The sequence below is a fragment of the Aedes aegypti genome, chromosome 2, assembly GCF_002204515.2.
Source record: "Aedes aegypti strain LVP_AGWG chromosome 2, AaegL5.0 Primary Assembly, whole genome shotgun sequence".
NCBI lineage: Eukaryota > Metazoa > Arthropoda > Insecta > Diptera > Culicidae > Aedes > Aedes aegypti.
The window spans coordinates 117,320,240-117,326,880 of record NC_035108.1 but is presented as its reverse complement, the minus strand read 5'-3'; the positions used below and the strand labels follow the sequence as shown (position 1 = coordinate 117,326,880).

At 38.3% G+C, this 6,641-nt stretch overlaps 1 long non-coding RNA gene across 1 annotated transcript; it reads left to right on the top strand.

The window, feature by feature from the left end:
• The first annotated feature begins 752 nt into the window (after positions 1 to 752).
• LOC110675960 lies at positions 753 to 6,102 on the top strand. Its single transcript, XR_002499953.1, has 5 exons — positions 753 to 1,129; positions 1,199 to 1,311; positions 1,393 to 1,506; positions 1,594 to 1,688; positions 5,571 to 6,102. It is a non-coding gene; the product is annotated as an uncharacterized LOC110675960 (long non-coding RNA).
• Positions 6,103 to 6,641: the final 539 nt, after the last annotated feature.

The window sequence follows — 6,641 nt, the reverse complement described above, 5'->3', positions numbered from 1 at the left end:
CTACTGATCCCGAGTAGTGTCTGTTGGTTCCCCAGTCAACTTTTCGGTGGGTATAACTTTTGTTATACATCATTCTATATGAATCAATTTAATCGTATAGAATGCATGAAAAGGCTATATACCTACAAAAGTGGAGGCTATATGCGTACTTGGCACGACTTTTTCAGACTTTCTGCAGTCAGATATACGACGCCACAAAATTTGGATAAAAATAAAATGAAAGTTTCCAGCAAGCCTCAAAAGCGGGACCTCTGAATTACGAATCAAACAGCTTACCACTGTACCACCAAGGGTTACATAGAATTGAAGTTATTATTTGCCATCATTAATGCATGTTTAATGGAGCCTTCCTTAGCCGAGTGGTTAGAGTCCACGGCTACAAAGCAAAGTCATGCTGAAGATGAAAGTTGCCATCAGTATGCATTTGAATTCTACAGTCAATTGTACTGTATAATATCTAATATTCATTTTTGTTATTAAATTGCGTCGTACATTGTTTTTCTCACGCATAAATTTTCTCACGTGGGTCTTTTCGTAATGGAAATTCCCTTGACTTCCCTGGACATAGAGTATAATCGCACCTGCCACACGATATACGAATGCAAAAATGGCAACATTGGCAAAGAAAGCTCTCAGTTAATAACTGTGGAAGTGCTCATAAGAATACTAAGCTGAGAAGCAGGCTCTGTTCCAGTGAGGACGTTAATGCTAAGAAGAAGAAGAAGAAGAATGCATGTTCAATGTACACACGGGAAAAAATCTGATCCCATTATCATGATTTACGAATCATGAAAATTATAAATTGCTCTTGGGACGAAATCATGATTCAGACTCATGATTTTTGAAGCTGAGCTACCACTATCATGATTCAGAGCAACCATTTTCATGAGCTCCAAATCATGACCATGAAAAGCGTTACGCACACGGTGCACCTGTCAAAACGTGTTTAGCAAAGCTTGTGCAAAGCATAGTTGGCTGCGCATTCACGGAAAAGTTGCCCTTTTTTTTAAAAAAAAGTTCACTTTTATTGCCGGTTTCCTGCGCCGCTGTTGCTCTACTGTCGTTCCTGCTCTACTATTCCGTTCCTGCTCCGTTGATATCGAGCTATTCCGGCTCTGCAGAACTACCGGTAAGTGAAAAAAAAACGCATGCAATTCAATACAAATGCTGACAATTTTCCACCGTCTTCTCTGTTTAGCCGTTTCATTCTGTTCCTTTCCTGCCGTGGCTGTTGCCCGTTCCGGCTCCTGTGTACCCGTTCCGGCTCCGCATTGAGGGAAAATTCTTCCGGCTCCGCTCTACTAACTACCGGTAAGTGATACAAAATTAATCCATTTTTGCGCCTGTAATCGAAATCCATTTTGACCATTTTCCACCGTCTTCTCTTTTTAGCCGTTTTATTGTCCCAGTGCCACTGTCGCCATTCCGGCCGCGGCTGTTGCCGTCCAATAGGTGCATCCGTTCCGGCTCCGCATTGAGTGACCAGCTCCGCCCTACCAACTACCGGTAAGTGATACAAAATTAATGTATTTTTGCTCCTCTAATCGAAATCAAATATTGACCATTTTTCACCGTCTTCTCTTCCGTAATAAGCTCCCGATTTTGTTGCCGTTCCGGACGATTCGTTTTCAGCCTTGGCTGGTTCCGCCCAGTAGGTGTTCCCGTTCCGACTTCCCCCACAACTACCGGTAAGTGTTACAAAATGAATCTATTTTTGCATCTGCAATGGAAATCAAATGCTGACCACTTTCCACCGCCTTCTAATTCGTAATTAGCTTCCATTTCCATTGCTGTTTTGGGTGCCCCATTCCCACTCCTACTATCCTGTCCATAATCATATAGTCGACGTAAGCACTACTGTAGTTTTCAACACAATCTCTGTTGTCTAGCAACAAATAATAGAAATTTAAATATTTTTATCAGGCAGACATTCAATCTGCCGCTCCACACATAATTGTCCCATGTTAGTTTTTGACTCTTTCTTTCTGTCTCGACGTTCCTACTAAAATTTGGCCTGCCTCTTTAACTCAGTGTTCCTTTAGCACTTCATAGTAATTAATTGAAGAGATTTCTTTGCCTGCCATTGCACGAATAATTATTGTACATTGTGTGGCAAGCACAATGATAATCTATGCCCAGGGTGTCGAGAAAAATTCTTCCTCGACCGGATCGGGAATCGAACCCGTCGTCTCCGGAATGGCGATCCAAAGCCTTAACCACTACGCTACCTGGAGACCCAAAGTAACTGCATATCAGCCCCATGATGGAATTGAACTGACCAGGAATCATCATAAGGATCTGCTTTCGAGGTCATTCTATTTTTCTATAATTTATTATAATATTCTAACTTCATTGTAACTGTAACTTTATTATCGTACATACATTATTGACCCAATTTTGTCAGCTCCTGTTTGGAGGACATGTTTGCTCTCCTTTAAAATTTAAACATATTTTTCAACTTTTTATCGCTCTTTTTTTTAGTTTTCGAAAGCAGTTTGATGATGAACCAAAAAGATTTGGAAAATTTTCATTTGTAAAATGATGACAGCATAAAGATTGACGCAAAATGGAGCTGACAAAATCGGGTCCATGTTGTATATTGGCTAATTATAAGTGATTTTTCAAACATTTGCATGAATTATGTAGTTTGAAACTTTGATAACGATTTTGTCAATGGCAACTTTTTTCATATGGAACTGTTTTGCAGATACAGGCAATACATTACACAAAAACAATCTAATATAAAGAATTTGAATGCTTGATACGACTGACAGGTGAACTGTACATTGCATCCCATTCAAGATATTTGAAAAAAAAAACATCGTTTATAATAACTCAAACATAGTATTTTATCGAAAGGCACAGAAGTTCGGAAGCATAATGGAGCCGAAGTAGAAAAAACATCGTTAAAAAGTTGAATGCAGTTCTCTGTCTTAGCCAATCAGTTCACAGAACAGAGGTGAGTTATTAAACGAATTAGAAAGTTGGTGAGAAAATGATTAAGTGAGGGACTTAGTGAGAATATGGGTAATTGGGTGAGTTAGTGAGAAAATGAGTTTGTGTAAAATTCAGGGAGAAAGTACGTTAGTAAGAAAGTAAATTGGTTGGTGGGAAATATGTTGATGAGAAAGTGAGATTGTAAAACAATATGTTGGTGAAAAATTGAGTTGATGAGAAAGTGAGTTCTTAAGAAAGCAAGTTAATAAGAAAGTGAGTTCGTGAGAAAGTTAGTGGGAATATGAGTTATGGAGATTGCGAGTTAGAAAAATATGAGTTAATGAGAATATGAGTTCAAGTCAGTTGATGAAAAATGAGTTGGGAAGAAAGTGAGTTTGTGAGAAAATGAGTTGATAATAAAGTGAGTTGTTACAAAGTAAGTTGATGAGAAAATGAGTTGGTGATAAATAAGTTGACGAGAAAGTAAGTTGGTGCGAAAATGAGGTAGTGAGAAAGAGATTTAATGAGAAAGGTCATTGGTTCGAAGGTAAGTTTGTAAGAAGTTAAATTGGGTAAGACTAAGGTGATTTCTAACTCACTTTTCAATCTCATTTTTTCACCAATTCACTTTCTCATAAACTCATCTTCTCGCCAACTCATATTGTAACCAATCCACACTCTTTCCTATAAGCTCACCTTCGTACCAATTCACCAACATACTAGTTTATTTTCTCACCAACACGTATTTTCATCAATTTACTTTCTTATTGACTCACTTTCCACCACCAACTTTCACCAACTCACTTTTTACCAACTAATTTTCTCTTCAACTTACTATCTTGCCAACTCACATTCTTACAAAATTATTTTTTAACCAACTCATTTTACCCACAACTTACTATCTTATCAACGCACATTCTTGAGTTGAGAAAGTGAGTTAGAAAATAAGCTGGTGAAACGGGAATGGAAAAAAGAAGTTGGTGAGATACTGAGGTGAAGATGAAGTTGAGGAGAAATAAAAATTTTAGTTAAAAAGTAATAGCATAGGCATAAGCATAAGCATATACAGTGTTCGTTCGATTCTGGTACGGTTCATTTTAGGCACTGCTCGAATTTTACACGGTTATATTTTAGCAATTTTGTTGTTCGATTTTTACACGGTTAGAATTGGGCAACATAACTGTTCGATTTTGGCACAGCATCTCCACAGTCGTCTCGGGAAGGAACTTATGTTACTAAGGTAGCTCATCAAGCTTGGCTGTATACCGTTTCCATATGAACTAATTTCCGGAGACGAGAACATCATTGTTCAAGTATTACGACATGTTATGTTAGGAAAAACAACAATCAAGGCAGATTGATTACCAAACCTCAAAGCTACGTCTTCAACGAAGTGCGACATATTATTGAAAGCGATGGCGCCATTACCTTCATTGTCCATATATACCGAAACCATCTGTTCGACGAGCATCTAGATTCGTTTATAGTGGACCCGGAAGATTACGATGTTGGGAAATGTTGCATTGAGGATATAAGTAATCCTCCGTCCCATCTTCATAACCTACCCGATGGTCGAAAGGCAATTTCCATTCAAAGCTAATATGTAATGAGAAACATTGAGTAAGTATGGTTTCTTTTGCTTCATTATAAAAATATACTTCTGAGTCTAATATCCTTGTTATTCTTTGGAGAGTAGAAGTTTACACGGAATGAAAGTTGTACTTCCAGAGAAAAACAGTTGTATTGTTTGAACAATATCTATATATATAAAAATGAATTTCTGTTTCTGTCTGTCTGTCTGTCTGTCCGGCCGCTATAGACTCGGAAACTACTGGACCGATCGGCGTGAAAATTTGCATATAGGGGTTTTTGGGGACGGGGAAGGTTTTAAAGGTAGTTTGGAGCCCCTCCTCCCTCTGGAATTCTTCTAAATGAATCACTTGATTGATTCTAAATGTTTCTATATTTACCTTTGGACAAGCTGAGCACCACTCAAAGAGAATTAGTCCGTTTGTTGTATAAAGATAATGATTAAGTGTAATATAATTTTACTTGGGTCTCCAGTTAGCCTAGTGGTTAAGGCTTTGGATCGCCAATCCGGAGACGGCGGGTTCGATTCCCGGTCCGGTCGGGAAATTTTCTCGACTCCCTGGGCATAGAGTATTATTGTGCTTGCCACACAATGTACAAATCATGCAAAGGCAGGCAAATAAAGCCGATCAATTGATACATGTTAAAGTGCTCTACTACTGTAAAAGTACTCTCTACACAAGTTGAAGAGGCAGGCCAAGTACCAGTAAGGAACGTCGAGCCAGTAAGAAGAAAAAGAATATAATTTTACTTGCTTCAAATAAAACTATACCTTGTATTCATAGTGACAGAAGCCCTAATAAATGTAGTTAATCGACCATCTGCATATTCTGGATGTTACACATTCTTCTTCTTCTTCTTCTTTCTGTCACAAACGTCCCCACTGGAACTTCGCCTGCCTCTTCAACTTAGTGTTCGTGAGAACACAATTATATCAATTGTACCACATAATTTATAGCTGCACTTCATAACAAAGTTGTCTTTGAGTATAGTTTTATGCTTTATTATTTAATTTCGTATTTACTTTTTCTTTTTTTATACAGAACGCAGGTGATATAGAAGGGAGGATCGAGCGGCGACTGAACCATCTCCGCGAAAAATTTGGGGAATCATCGCTTCAACCTCAAATTGTCGCAGTGGGCACGAGCAACTCAACAAAAGCAACGATGGTTATTTTTGGCGGCGCGGAGTATATCGCAGATAATATTGTGCATGCTGTATGCATTTGTATGCATATCACTTATGTGCTAAATTTGCGTTATACTCCGGACTGCAAACCGCTGTGGCTCTTTGTTCAGTCATACCTGTTCAAAATCCCGGCGTCCATTATTGAGCTCCCGAAGAGCACACGTGATTTGCTAAAAGGTATAGATAATTAAACTGGAAGATCGTTTTTTTTTTCTTAAAATAATCTTTTTTCAAGTGAAAAGAATAGAATAAATGAATTAAACTCAAAACCCCAAAATATGTTTTAAATAAATGTTGTACTCACAAATAGCTTAAGGTGAAGGTGCAGTGCGTTTACTTTCAAAACTATGCATTTTGCCTCGCGTTTTCTCGAGCACCAATCTGAAAATCTGCCTCAATCTGAAAATGTACCACAATGTTTACTGCGAGTGAGCGAGCAACGAGTTATATTTTCAGCTTCATAGACCTGCTGGATGATCAGATTTATGATCATGGGAATTACAGCAGAATGAGAGGCGGCCATTGTGATAGCCATTTTTAGATTTCACAAACCATGTCCTTAATCAGACCGTCACACAGTAGTTTAGTCTGCAAAAAATGACAGACAAAACCTCTAGCTCAGTGCTTCCCAAACTGTGCGCCGCGGCGCCCTGGGGCGCCGTGGGCCGATTAAAAGTAAGGCCTGGCAAATCTTCTCAACTTATGTTATAATTGTATTACATTGATCGAAAGCATCAGACGAAAGTTGAATACGAAAATCGAACAAAGAAGACAATTAAGCTGCTCGCCACAAAAGTTGAATGCAACTTTTTGGGAGTGAAAACATTAAGATAGCTTTGAGATATCGCTCACCAGTTCAAAAAAAAAAAAAATAATATCTAGGTTCAAAGTTTTTCAAATTCCATGTTCCAAATTTATGTTGACAA